The following is a 16,044-nucleotide window of genomic DNA, read 5'->3' as shown; positions in this document are numbered from 1 at the left end:
CCTGTCATTATGTTTCTTGTTTTCCTGTCTATTTTGGTTAGTTCATTTAGTGACCAGTTAAGGATATTGTATCTGTAACTTATAACTGGGACGACTAAAGTGTTAATACCTATTATCTTGTTTTTAGCATTCAGCTCTGTTTTTAGTATTGATCTAGCTCGTCTATAGTATTCCTTCTTTATTTTGTCTTGCATTTGTGTGTGTTGTATCATATCTAGTTCATGGATTCCTAAATATTTGTAAGTCTGGCTTTGGTCTAATTCTTTTATTTCATTGGTTTTATCTAGGGTGATGTTGCTACTCTTAACTAGTTTCCCTCTTTCAGGGTTACTTTGACTTTTTTCTAATCCAAATTTCATATCTATTTGTTAGGTAAATCCATGTGCTGTCTGTAGTAGTGTTTATCATTTCCAGCGTATAGTGTTAGGTCATCCATATATAAAAGGTGGCTGATCGTTTTGCTGTAACATTTGTATCTGCATCCAGTTCTATATAGCACATTATAGGTGTCAGTGCTAAGCAGAAAAGGAGTTATTATTATTATTATTATTATTATTATTATTATTGTTGTTGTTGTTGTTGTTGTTGTTGTTGCTGTCATTATTATTATTATTATTATTATTATTATTATTATTATAAATATTATTATCATTATTATTATTATTATTATTATCATTATCATTATCATTATCATTATCATCATCATCATCATTATCATTATCATTATCATTATTATTATTATCATTATCATTATCATTATCATTATTATTGTTATTATTATTATTATCATTATCATCATCATCATTACTACTACTACTACTACTACTACTACTAGTAGTAGTAGTAGTAGTAGTAGTAGTAGAAATCAAGTTGTGTCTTGTGCATTTTGCGGTGTACACCAAATGGGAATCTCTACAAGTCATAGCTTCCGTGTAAATTATAAATTTCTGTGATGATTCCTGATAGAATTCCCATGGATCATATTGTTGCACCATGAACAGCGCTTACCTGTCTTGCAACTGTTTTTCAAGGTACAATGTGCAGATACTTCAATGTTAGTTTTATTGGAGTCAGAAGGAGAGGTTAATTATATTTTTATTCTGTCTAAAGGCTATAATAGGTAGCTGAGGAAATATTTATTTGAAATGTGGATATTTTTCCACAACATGCTGTTAACTTTCATGCAATATCTTATGAAATGCCAGCGAAATTTCCCTAAAGGAATTCTGTCATCTATTGTATTGTGTTTGCTAAAACTATGTGTGAACGTTTGACTATCTTTGCTAATCTTAGCTATGTTATTTGCCTTTTCTTTAGTCGTGATTCACTGTAACCACGTTTCACATAATAGTGTACAAAAGCATTTGCATGTTTCTCGTAATCCCCAATGTCAGTACGAATCTGTTTTATCCTAAAATGTTGGGATTTTGGACTGGACCAAATTATATGAAGCGGATGATCGGAGCGGCAGTGGAGGTTGTGGGAAGATGTTGGTTTGCAAAATAACTCTGTCATTCTTCTGCGTCCAGGAAACTTAACTTTTGCGTCCAAAACTTCAACGCTAGTTTTTGAAAAACTAGACGTAAATTTTATTTGGACTTAACGACATAGCTTTTACATAACATTTACAGAAATGCAATAAGTCAATTAAACTATCCTGTGATCCTTCCCAGACAAAAAGGACATCATCAATGAACCGTAACCAAAGTATTGGTTCATGACCATGAAGGGATTTGAATGTCTTCAGTAACTGTGTCTCGAATTTCGCCATGAAGATATTAGCGAAATTAACTGCCAAGGAGTAGCCATGGTGCAACCTCTTAAAATTATTCAAAGGAGGAGTGAATTATAAATATCTAGGAGTACTATAATCTTACAGAGTACTTACTATAGAAATGGAAACGAAAATTGAGAAGGAGTGCATCAGAAGTGTAAGAGAGCTAATGAAGTCAAAGCTAAATGGTCAGAATCTAGTGAAGGCTGTAAATACTTGGGAAGCGTCAGTACGTAGGTACGCAGCAGCTTTTGTAGATTCGACAAAAACTGAATTAGCAAAGCTAGACAGAAGAACTAGGAAGGAATTCAATATGAATAGAGGACTCCATCCAAATGCAGGAGTAGTGAGGAAGGTGGATGTGGGTTAATATCAGTAGAAGACTGCGTGGAGTAAGCTAGAGTAAATATAGAGTCCTATGTAGGTAATAAGGAAGAAAGTTTATTAAAAGCTAATAGAGTCACAGCATGGCATAGGGAAACCAAAAACCCAAAATGAAGTTAAAAACCAGAAAAAAGAACATAAATTATCTGACTGACAGGAGGTGTTGCATGGTAGATTCCCTATGATAGTTGCAGCAAATGGTAGTAGTGAGACATGGATATGGTTGCGAAAAGAAAGACTGAAAAAGGTAGATAGAATGTTTGTTAATAACAGCACAAGCTCAAGCATAAAGAACTAATTGGATAAAAGCCAAAATAGAAAGAAACCAAGTAGATTCCTAAAGTAGTTTATGCAAATCAAAAACGGAAAGCGTTACTCATATAGTAAGTGAATGTAGCATGCTGGCACAGAAGGAATACAAGAAAAGATATGACAAGCTAGGGAGTGTAATCCACTGGGATTTACGTAGAAAGCTAGGATTTGAACATACTGAGAAATGGTATGAACCTAGTAAAGTACTAGAAAGTAATAAATACAAGATGTGGTGAGACTTAACAAACTAACAGAGAAATAGAAGCTTGAAGCCTGATTTAGTAGTTGTAGATAATTGCCAGATAATTGACTTTACAGTCATAAATGATGAAAACATCAATATAAGAGGTATAGAGAAAATCACAAAGTACCAGAACTAAGCCATTGAATTGAAGAGACTATGGAAAGTGCGGGTAAAATGTATCCCAGTAATTATGGGTGCATTGGGAAATATCCATAAAGATTTGTACAGATGGATACAGGAAACAGGTATAAAACCTACTTTAGTAGAAACGGTTTTAGGGACAGCTGGGATACTTAGAAGGGTTCTTGGCATCGAATGCTACTTGTTGTAACCCGATGTTAGGTTTATTTCTTTTACAACAGTCAAATCTGTTGTGTGTATATGAAACTAATAATAATAATAATAATAATAATAATAATAATAATAATAATAATAATAATGTTGATGTTGATGATGATGATGATGATGATGATGATGATGATGATATCAACAACAACAACGACAACAACAACAACAACAACAACAACACTAATAATAATAATATCCCTGCGAGAAGTACAAAATATTGTCTTAACTGGTACATCGCACGTATTGAGAAGAGCATTGTCGATGTGAGAACTATTACTACCCATGTATTTTAATTTAACTTTAAAAAAAATAAAATAAAATAATGAACGAACTAGTGAGTTTAGTTTAATGGCCTACCAATGTATACTATGAGTCTCTTTGCCCTAGGAGTCGGGAAGACACTCGGCAAGAAATGGAAGCAAATTTGAAAGAAGAAGAAAAAAAAGATAATAATAATAATAATAATAAATAATAATAATAATAATAATAATATAATAATAATAATAATAATAATAATAATAATAATAATAATATAATAATAATAATAATAATAATAATAATAATAATAATAATAATAATAATAAGAGGAGAGCCAGCCTTGACAGCGGCTGGACGTGTTCCTCCCTGCTCTGACAGTTCGGTGGCCGAAAGCCATAGAAACACTAATATGGACCTGTTTAGCAACGGGGAAAAATAACTCTCAAAGACTGGAACATCTACAATACCTCGTGAGTATTTGAAATTCTCTTCAAAGTGGGTTAAGAAAATTTACAAATTTACATATCTGCAGCTTTCAAACATACATCCGATCGGCTTTAAAAACTTTAATACCCAACAACTGCCTCTGTAAGCACCCTTTTTTTTCTCTCTCTCTAAAAACATCACGCTTTTCTTTTTGTGGACTTGCAAAACCCTAAAACTTTCTATGAAAATCTGACTTTTCTTGCTTCCTTCCTCCCAGAATATTCAAATATAAATGTAAACATATACTTTTTATTGCAAAAACACACCTGTTCTTCTAACTGGACATACAAACATCTCTAGAGGGGTCAACTTCAACCTCCACAATATTACCTTGCACGAAATATACAAACACTTTTTATTGCAATAACACAAACGCACATGGAAAAAATAATGATGCTAAGATTCTCTCTGGTCGAACACAGCTTCTCTATTCACAAATAATACAGAACAGCCCTTCAGAATAAGTTAAGAAAATTTACAAATTTACATATCTACAGTTTTCAATCATACATTCGACCAGCTTTAAAAACTTTGATACCCACAATTGCCTCTGTAAACATCCTTTTTTTCTTCTCTCTAAAAACATCACGCTTTTCTTTGTGGACTTACAAAACCCTAAAACTTTCTATGAAAATCTGACTTTTCTTTGCTTCCTCCCTGAATATTCAAATATAAATGTAAACATATACTTTTTATTGTAAAAACACACCTGTTCTTCTAACTGGACATACAAACATCTCTAGAAAAGTCAACTTCAACCTCCACAATATTACCTTACACGAAATATACAAACACTTTTTATTGCAATAACACAAACGCACATGGAAAAAAAAATGATGATGCTAAGATTCTCTCTGGTCGAACACAACTTCTCTATTCACAAACAATACAGAACAGCCCTTCCTTAATTTTCTTAAGCCTAATAGTAGTAAACATCTGAACTTTTTTTGACCGATAGGACCCCACCTAAAAAAAAAAAAAAAAATAATAATAATGATAAATCACTGATGGTGATGGTGATGATGGTGATGATGACAATAATGATAGTAATAGTGCTGATAATCTATCTATCTACAACACACACACACACACTCAAAGAGTTCAACAACACAAACCTCACTCGCTCTATTGTTAACCAAATATGAAAGTATTATTTGACAGGCAAGACTCTCTGGCATTGAAGACAGTCAGCCAGCCAACCACCAAGCCAGCCAACGAGACAGACAGACACTACTGTGATGGTGATGATGATAAAAAATAACAATAATAAGATACTGCTGTGACTACACATAAAACAATATCATTGATGATGATGATGGTGATGGTGATGATGATAATGATGATGGTATGGTGGTGATAATGATGATAGTGATAATAATGGTGATGATAATAACAATAATAAGCCGACTACGGCTGCTATAATGGTACGATTATAATTGTAACGGCAATGATGGCCGTCTCCCCACGAGCCAATCAAAGCTAAAAAATGATAACATTATCGTAGCACCAAAATGTTTTTGGAAACTAAAAGGAAAACTAAATCAGTATACCAAATCGCTTGTCCTATGGTTAATCTGGAAGCGCGTCCCCCAGGGAAGAGCCAGCCTGGGATCGAAAAGTCATCAACTGGCACAAACTCTTCTCCGAATACGGACATGGATGGTCATTGAACGGGAAATCCCCCAACTCGAGCCCTCCAAGTTCACCACCACAACCACCACAGAAGAAAAATGTAAGCGGAACAAATGGACCCGAGAAGAGTATAAAGAAGTAATATACGCTTATTACTATGCATTAGGTAGGCCATCTCAAGAGAGACACACCGCAAACTCTTACAGTATATGGAGAACACGGAATCAAGACAGTAGGCCCTATTTGGACGAGCACAAATTAGCAAATGTGAGGAGGGATATCTTTAGAAATAACAGACTCACAGACAGTGAAATAAGCGCGATCAAGCACGCAACGGAAAATGACATAAATATAAGACACAAAGGAAATGAAGAATCAGATGAACAGTATAGCCCGCCACGAGGCTTAATTGAAAGACTGCCATCTGACCAAAGTACGCAAAGGCCTGAAGATACAAGAAATTCTATTGTACCTGTTAAAGATAGCCAGGAAAACGAAAAAACAACAGTAACTGAAGATCTCGCATTTGCTGAAGAACACAGAGAGTCTATGGCAGAAATGAGGCAGAAAATCCTGAATACGCTTGAAGTTGTAAGACATACAAGTATGAATGATAGAGAACCACTTCATAAACTCTCAAATACAAACCAAAATAAAAAACAAATCCAAATTGGCAACTATGTAACAAATGAAATAATACGAGAATTAAAACCTGATTTTACTGAGTTAAATGAAATTATTTACGCTTCTGCTAGGGCAATTGAAACCAGCTGTATGCCCCCGAAAAAACAAAGAAAACAAAACCTGGGAAGAAATCAAACCTGGAGAAGTAAAATTGAAAAAGAGATTGAATTTATGAGAGGGGAAATATCAATATTAAATGAACTAATATGTGGAAATGATGTAAGATCCAGAACAGGAAGAAAGATGAAGAGAAAATTTGGATCCTCACCAAGAGAAGAACTGATATCAATAAAAGAAACGCTGAAACAAAAAGTCCAAGCAAAAGCCCAAAGAATACGAAGATTTGAGAAGAGAAACAAGTTTTACAAGCAAAATAAGCTGTTCACATCCAATGCCAAAAATTCTACAGAGAAATAGGGAAGGAGAAAGTAACCGTTAAAGACCCCCCTCCCATGGAAGAAGTTCAAAACTTTTGGAAAAGGATTTGGAGTGACAAGAAGACGTACAACATAAATGCAGACTGGATTATACAAACTGAAGGATCCTACCAAAATTTACAACAACAAGCATGGGAAGACATCACAATAGCAGACCTAAGAAAGGCACTCACGAAGGCCCATAATTGGAAATCCCCCGGTAAAGATAGGGTGCCGAATTTCTGGCTCGCATCGCTCCCATGCGCACACGGTAAGCTAGTTCAGCTGCTCAATGGAATTATGAGAGACCCAAAGAAAACACCTGAATGGTTAGCAAGTGGCATTACTTACCTACTCCCAAAGAATAACGAAACCAACCTTCCAAAAAACTATCGGCCTATAACCTGTCTATCCACCACGTATAAAATCCTAACATCTATCCTGGCGGAGAAAACATATGCATTCATGGAGAAGAACGATATTTTCCCCATTGAACAAAAAGGGTGCCGCCGAGGCTCTTACGGATGCAAAGATCAACTGCTAATCAATCGTATGATCCTTGAGAACTGTCACAACAAGCGCAGAAATCTCAGCACCGCATGGATTGACTATAAAAAGGCCTTCGACAGTATACCGCATCCATGGATCTTGAGATCGCTGGACATCTTCAAAATTCCCCTGTGATTTCAAACTTCCTGAAGCACAATATGTCGTTGTGGAATACGAATCTCCAATTATACCACTCTAATGGAGTACTTGCCTCAGAAAATATAAACATCAACTGTGGAATTTTTCAAGGTGACTCACTTTCACCTTTAATATTCTGCATAGCCCTAATACCCCTTACAAGTGAATTAAACAGAACAGGGTATGGGTATAAAATTGCCAATAAAAAATAAGCCATCTATTTTATATGGATGACTTAAAACTTTATGGTAAAGACAATAATGAACTTGAAGGCCTATTGCGCACCGTGAAAGCATTCAGCGATGACATCGGGATGGAGTTTGGACTTGAGAAGTGTGCCAAGGCCACTTTCCAGAAAGGGAAAGTGAAGACCACAAATTCAGTCGTGTTAGATGTTGACACAGTCATAAGAGAGCTTGAGCAAGAACAAACATACAAATATTTAGGGATAAATGAAGGCTCTGGTATTCAGCATGCAAGCATGAAAGAGAAGATCAGGAAGGAATGTTATAGGAGAGTTCGTGCAGTCCTGAAATCTGAACTAAATGCACGTAACAAGGTGTTAGCTATAAATTCCTTAGCAGTTCCAGTTGTTACTTATAGCTACAATGTGTTGAACTGGAATATGAGTGAAGTAAAGAATATAGATAGGAAAATACGCAAGCTGCTGAGTTGTAATAGGATGCACCACCCAAAGGCAGACGTAGATCGCCTTTACCTTCCCAGAGCCCAAGGAGGTCGAGGCCTGATCCAATTTGAACTAGCTTACAAAACAACCACAATTGGACTGGCCAAATATCTCGAAATATCGAATGACTGGATGCTAAAGCTCGTGGAAAATCACGAGAGACAAAGAAGCTTCATTCTATCATAAAGGAAAGCAAAAATTTGCTATTGATCTCGTGCAGGATACCCAAACTGAACAACCCGAGGGAAGTACGGCAACTATTGTTGCAAAGAAGGTGAAAATGATGGCAATGAAAAAGCGCACGAGCAATTGGCTGATAGGTGGGAGGAGAAACCTCTGCACGGCAAATATGTGACCCGCAGCAAACAAGCTGATGTTGACCAGAAGCAAACCCATCAGTGGCTACGGAGCTCAGGGCTAAAAGCAGAGAGCGAAGGTTTCATCCTGGCTGCTCAAGATCAAAGCCTATTAACCCGGAACTACCAGGCCAATGTGATGAAAAATGGAGCAGACCCAAAATGCCGATTCTGCAACGACATGATTGAAACAGTGGACCACCTAATCTCTGGATGTAAAGTCTTAGCACCAGTGGAGTATAAATTAAGACATGACAGAGTTGGCCAATATCTCCACTGGCTAATAAGTCGGCATTACAATATCAAAACTGCCGACAAGTGGTATAATCACCACCCTGAGGCTGTAACTGAAGGAGAAAATGTAACCATTCTGTGGGACTTTCCAGTACATACAGACCGAACCATCAAGGCCAATAAACCAGATATTGTTGTGAAAGACCAAAACAATAAAGTTTGCTTATTGATCGACATGAGCATCCCCTGTGATCATAATATCTCAGCGAAAGAGTTTGACAAGCTCAGAAAATATAAAGACCTACTCATTGAAATTGAGAAAATGTGGCATCTCAAGGCGGTTACAATACCAGTGATCGTAGGAGCACTAGGAATGATCAAGAAGGGAACCGAAAATTATATGAGAATGATCCCTGGCTTACCATCCCTGCAAGAAGTGCAAAAGATTGTCTTAACTGGTACATCACACGTATTGAGAAGAGCATTGTCGATGTGAGAACTGTTGCTGCTCATGTATTTTATTTAACTTAAAAAAAAAAAAAAAAAATGAACGAACTACTGAGTTTGGTTTAATGGCCTACCAATGTATACTATGAGTTTCTTTGCCCTAGGAGTCGGGAAGACACTCGGCAAGAAATGGAACTAAATTTGAAAGAAGAAAGAAAAAAAAAATAATAATAAATGTCCTGATTCAGTACCAGGTAGTGGCTCATACGGCTTCTGATCTTAACTGATTGCAGGTGTTATCATGTACGTTGTTTTGTCATGGTATTAAAGATGGCCTACAGCAAATATTCTGCTCAATACCACAGATTTACTTGTCAGTTGTTTGACCATAACCAGTTGAGCATGTCCCTTAGTGGCTGACGATATGTGCATCTCTGATCACGAGCAGAAGTAGTGGGGTAACATCATAGCCATGTGTTGAGAGGGATTCTTTGGGGTTTTAATAATTCACCTCTGGAAACATGGGTGTTTCATTCAACATCCTTATTCAGGAACCTTTTGAGCGGGATGGGTTACTCGACCAGAAGAAAATTCTAACTGGGCCCCAACTGCAAGGTCATGTGCTGTTTATCTTGATATGAGATCACCATGTCGCGCACATATGGTTGTGATGCATGTGCCTAGTGTACCCTTATCAGACGGGTAGTCATGATGGGTATACTGGGCTTCGCATATTTTATCCCAGTGTCACTTTGATGGCATGTACTGCTCTCTCACTCATAATAATAATAATGATGATAATAATAATAATAATAATAATAATAATAATAATAATAATAACAACAATAACAACAACAACAACAAAAATAATAATAATAATAATAATAATAATAATCAATTCTTTTTTATTGGCCACAAGGGCTGACACGCATGATTACATAAAGGGACAAGACAGGACGAAAGGTTACAAAGGGTTTTGTCCGTTTGTTAAAAAAATCCGTGTAAAAAACTTTATAACATGATTATTAAAACAATGAAAAACTCCCAAAGGGGGAGACGTTTCGAAAGGTTCCTGGTGGAAAAACCCTACAAAAGCCAACGGAGCCTGGTCTAAAAGGGGGTGTAGAGAGTCCCCTTTTTTCTCCTTTTGTTTACCTTTTTGAAATCACAGGCGAAACCTGAGAACTGGTCCATTTATACAGGCCAGTCTCGCACAATTCACCCACCTTTCATAAAACTTGCTATCGGACAGCACTTTCCTCTCTAACCTCATCTTCCTTTTCAAGTGAAACTTGAAAAGTTGATGAGGCCTTGACCAAAGAGGAAAGTGTCTGTCTTTAGCCCTTTCAAACGAGTCCACCACACGACCTCTTTCGCCACAGCCACTAGGCACAAGAAAACAGGCCTCGCCCTCCTTGTTAAAGGAGGTCGGTGGGGCAATCTTCACAATGGATTCGGCCGATAGTCGGATCCGTCCTACACGTGACAGTAGCTGTTCGACATAACCCATATTTCAGCAATACTCGGGCACTGGACGAGTGCGTGCAGAACGGTTTCGTCGTCCTGGCAACACCTCGGGCAGGCCCGGCTGACGGCACTTCCGTGCCGGTAAATTTATCTCGAACAGGCAGAGCCCCTCGGTAGCACTGCCAGGCGAGAGACCTCTGGAAATTATCCATCGGCCCCGGCCCGAAAGTCCTCCCGAACAGACCGCACAGTTCGTCATCTTCAACGCCTAGATTTCCCCGAGAACGTCGTCGCATTTTTCCTCCACTAACCCTCTATAGAACGCTAGAGTGGAGCTGTAACCGATCGCATTCCCCGCCTGGCGGAGGGCGGAGAGAGCTTGACGGCACTCGAGGTGCCAAGCGCCCTTTCTCGGTCTACGTTTGATCCAGGTCTGCAGCTCCGTCAAAGAGACGAGCTGCGGAAAATCGCGTCTGACAAAAGACGACCACACCTGTTCACCGTCTAGGAAGCGCTTGAGATGCCGCAGCCTGAGCGCATGTCTGCGCAACAGCAACCACGGCATTCCAAGGCCTCCGTTCAGCGGTCGTTGACAGCAGATGGATCGCCTGACCAGTGGCACCTGACCCTTCCACAAAAAGTCGAAGAGCAGACGTACCAGCTTGGCCAACCAGCGGTCGGGACAAGGGACGACGGTCAAGCGGTAATAGATGACGGATGCGATGTACGCATTCGCCACCTCCGCTCGACCTTCAGGGACAGCTTTCTCTCGGCCCATTTCTGGGTGAGACGTGCCACCCTGCTCGTCACCTCTTCCCAGTTCTTATCCACCTGGAGGTCCGGACCGAACCAGACCCCGAGCAGTTTAACGGGTCCGTCTGTCCAGCGCCCTACGACGCTGTTGGACAGCATGGCTTGCCTCTCCAGGTGCCCAGTTGCAAGCCCACAGACTTTTCCGCGTTAATCTTTGCCCCTGTCACCGCTTCGTACTGGTTTAGCGTCTCGCCAATCAGGCCAATGTGCCTGTGGCTCGACACCACCACGGTGACGTCGTCGGCATAAGCAGACACGCTGTTTCCCCTCCTAGATCGCGCGGGATACCCCTCAAAGCCTCCAACTTGCGCAGTAATGGCTCGAGAGTCAAAATGTACAAGAGGGAGGAGAGAGGGCATCCTTGGCGGACCGAACGCGAGATGTCGAACGGTTCCGAAAGGTGACCGTTCACCCGTATCACCGAGCAGATGTTGCTGTATAAAGCAGCGATCCACCCGCGGAAGACTGGACCGAAGCCGGCTGCCCTGAGGACAGCTGCCAGGTACCGATGGTCGACCCTATCGAAGGCTTTACTCTCTGATCAAGTTGATCAAAGCCCCACCCGCGCCAGCGTCGTTACCCACCTCTCTATGATGTAGCGCATGAGATGGAGGTTGTCGTGTATCGACCTGGTCGGCACGGCGCATGTCTGCGTCTTGCCGACCAGCTTGTCCGCGACAAGCGCCAATCTCTTGGCTAGCACCTTGGCCAAAATCTTCAACTCTGCATTGAGCAGAGTGATGGGCCGGAAATTCCCTATAACGCCCCCCTTGTTTGGGTCCTTCTTTAGCAAAGACACCCCTCGACAGACAAAAGCAGGAATTCTCCCGTTTTGCTGCCAGTTGCAGTAGACGTTTGCCAACAGGTCCGCAAACAAGTCTGGCATTGAAAAGTAAAGCTCGTAGGGCAGACCATCCAAACCCGGCGATCTACCTCTCGTGCAACTCTTCATCGCTTCCTGTACTTCCCAGGCAGATATCGGTCCTTCGCAGCACTCTGCCTCGCTGTCCGAGAGTTGCGGTAGGCCATCCAGGTACACACCGAAGTCTGTACCGTTGGTGTCCGTCCCCGCTCGTCCCAAACAGTTGAGCAAAGTGCCGCTGAAGCACCGTACACATCTGCTTCGGTTGGGTAACCTCGTGCCCGTTCTGGTCCACCAAAGACCGAATGGTTGCTCTGTTGCCTCGCTTCGCCTCCGCCACGCGGGCCCATCGAGCAGCTCTAGTCCCCTCCCCGCTTAGCGAACGTGCCTTAGCTCTGACAACGCAGCCTTCGTGTTTGGCGTCGAAGTGTTGGTCGAGGGCCAACCTTGCCGCCAACACGTCGGTCGCGATGCCAGTGTCAAGAGCCTCGTCTAGTTTCTTAACTAAATCCCGCTCTCTCTTCCTACGTTCAATAGCTAGAGTCTTACTATACCTAATCGACTCTACTGTAATTGCTCTCTTGAGGGCAAACCACCAGTTGTTGTTGATGATTGCCCCCGTGAGCGCCCGCTTAACTAGTAAACTAATCCGGTCTCTATAAGCTTTGCACGCCGTTAATGACGCGTTCAGCTTCCAGTAGCCGGGTCCCTGTCTATGTAGCCTATCTAAGTCGACCGTACAGATCACTAATTTGTGGTCCGTATATTCGACTAGGTGGAATTGTGGACACCCTACGCTGTCCTTATCCGCTGGCCTACAAAACACTCTATCTAAGTACGATCTAGACGACCCGATGCGGTTTGTCCAAGTCCACATTGGCACATTCGGGTTGTCTAGTCGAAACCTGTCGGACAGCTGAAAGCGGCCGAGTAGGCTGGCGAGGCTCTTGCACCCTCCCCCTCTCCTATCAGACGCTCCCCTGCCCACCCGATCGAAACGTTCGTCTAAGACAGCGTTCCAATCCCCAACTAGCACTAGAGTGCGTGACGTTCCCAGGAAAACTTCCAGACGTTTGAAATAATCCGACTGCCCTGCTCCTGTTGGAGTAGGCAGCCAGCAGTCTGAAAGCACCGCCGTCACTACCGTCCACGTCGAGGACCACCAACTTACCTTCCGGATCCAAGAAGACTGTCCTTATTTTCAGGTCCAGGCCCTTCCGAAACAACACCGCAGTACCACCACCGCCCGCTCCCGCCGACACGGAGATAGAAATATCTCGTATCCGCCGAAAAGGGCTGCGAGTTCCTGCGGGTCGGAGAGCCTGGTTTCACTGATGGCTGCTACATCCACATCATGAAACCTCAGGTCGTTTAACAGGTGACCCTGTTTCCAAGGTGACCCGAGGCCTCTCACATTCAAGCAACCGATTCTAAGATTTGCCATGTCTCAAAAGTAGGGGAAAAAAAAAGGAGAAAAAAAAAGGCTCTACTTACTGTTGTTGGTGGTGGGGGTGGCTCCCTTGTGCTTTTGCACGGGTGCTTCCACAATGTTTTTATAAAGTTTCTTCGAGAAACTTTTCCCTAGCGATCCCACATCGTTAGGGAATATTTGTTTGATTTCATCATATGTTTTTTATTGTGAGAATGTGTGCTGGTGGTGTGTTTTGTGTGGGTATGATGAAATCGGTTATATTTGTACTAGTTTTGTTTTTTAGTACTACTCCACTAGTTTTTGGTTCTTGTGTTTATTGAGTAATTGTGTCTGTGTGTGTTTGTGTGTGTGGCAGTGGCAGTAGTGGTGTCGAAAGTGTTGTTGTTGTTTTGTTGTTTGAGTGTGTGTTGTTGTTGTTGTTGTTGTTGATGTTGGGAAGCACTATTTGTTCGTGCTTCCCCTGTAAATAATAATGATGATAATAACAATAATGATGATGATGATGATGATTATGACGACGACGACGATGACGATTAAGATGACGATGACGATGATGATGATGATGATGATGATGATGATGATGATGATGATGATGATGATGATGATGATGATTTAAAATGAATCATTGCGAACGGCGATTTCAATATTAACTGAGCTAATCTCTGGATATGGTGTAAGATCAAGAAAAGGCAGGAAGATTGTGAGAAAATATGGACACTCAACAAGAGAAGAACTAATGTCAGCGAAAGAAACACCTAAACTAAAAGTTCAAGCAAAAGCTCAGAGAATACGCAGATTTGAGGAAAGAATTAAATGCTACAAACAAAATAAGGTGTTCAAATCCAATACCAAATCATTTTACAGGGAAATAGGGAAAGAAAAAGTAACCATTGAAAATCCACCCCTAATGGAAGAAGTTGAAAACTTTTGAAAAGGGATCTGGAGTGATGAGAAACCATGCAACGAAAATGCAGAGTGGATCAAACGCACCCAGGATGCCTACAAAAATCTACAAGAACAGGTATGGGAAGACATCTCAATCGCCGACCTAAGGAGGGCACTAACAAAGGCTTATAAGTGGAAATCCTCTAGTATTGATAGAGTACCAAATTTCTGGCTCTCATCACTCTCGTCCGCACACAAGATGTTAGTAATACTATTTAATAGTATTATGAAAGACACGAATGGCAAAATGGTATTACTTACCTCCTCCCCCAAAATAACAAAACGAAAGAACCAAAAAACAATCGGCCTATAACATGTTTATCTACTACCTATAAGATTTTGACAACTATTCTAGTGGAGAAAACATACGTTTATGGAAGTGAATAATCTCTTTCCCGCTGAACAAAAAGGATGCAGACGAGGATCTGCAAAGATCAGCTCCTAATTAATCGCATGATCCTTGAGAATGGCCATAACAAGCGCAGAAATCTCAGCTCTTCATGGATTGACAGCATACCACATTCGTGGATTCTGAAATCGCTGGACACTTTCAAAATTTCTCCTGTGATTTCAGATTTTTTAAAGTATAATATGTCACTATGGAACACGAAGCTCCAATAATATCATTCTAATGAAGTATTCCGCTCAAACAATATTGGCATAAACTGTGGCATTTTCCAATGTGACTCACTTTCACCACTAAGTTTCTGCATAGCACTAATACCACTCTCAAGTGAACTGAATAGAACAGGGTATGGCTACAAAATTGACAACAGGAAAATAAGCCATCTATTTTATATGGATGACTTAAAACTATAGTGCAAGGATGACGAAGAGCTTGAAGGACTACTACATACTGTGAAATGATTCAGTGATGATATCGGGAAATGATATCAGTGATGATATCGGGAAATGATATCAGTGATGATATTGGCCTTGAAAAGTATGCCAAACACTTTTAAGAAAGGGAAATTGGTAAAGTCAAGTTCAGTCGAATTAGATGTTGAAACAGGAACAAACCTATTAATACCTAGGAATAAATGAAATCACTGATATCCAGCATGCAAGCATGAAAAAGAAGGTTAGGAAGGAATGTTATTGAAGAGATCGAGCAATCCTGAAGTGTGAGCTGAATGCATATAATAAGGTGTTAGCCATAAATTCCTTAGCAGTCCCAGTTGTTCTTTATAGCTTCAATGTGCTTAACTGGAATACTAGTGAAATAATGAAAATTGACAGAAAAATCCGCAAGCTACTGACTTGTAATAATATGCACCATCCAAAGGCAGGCGTGAATCATCTTTACCTTCCCAGAGCTCAGGGAGGTCGAGGTTCGATCCAGCTTGAACTTACATACAAAGCCACCACAATCGGACTGGCCAAATACCTTGAAGCAACCAATGATTGGATGCTAAAACTTGTTGAAAAACATGAAAGACCGAAAAAACTTCACTCTGTTCTCAAAGAGAGTAAAAAATTTGCTGCTGATCTCTTAGATACCCATCAGATTGATCAGGCTGAAGGAAATGCGCCAACTGCTGCTACAAAGAAAAGAAAATTAATTGCAAAGACAAA

This window comes from Octopus sinensis, linkage group LG20 (genome assembly GCF_006345805.1).
Source record: "Octopus sinensis linkage group LG20, ASM634580v1, whole genome shotgun sequence".
NCBI classification, from domain to species: Eukaryota; Metazoa; Mollusca; class Cephalopoda; order Octopoda; family Octopodidae; genus Octopus; species Octopus sinensis.
The sequence above is the reverse complement of the archived record's forward strand: the minus strand, read 5'-3'. Positions refer to the sequence as shown.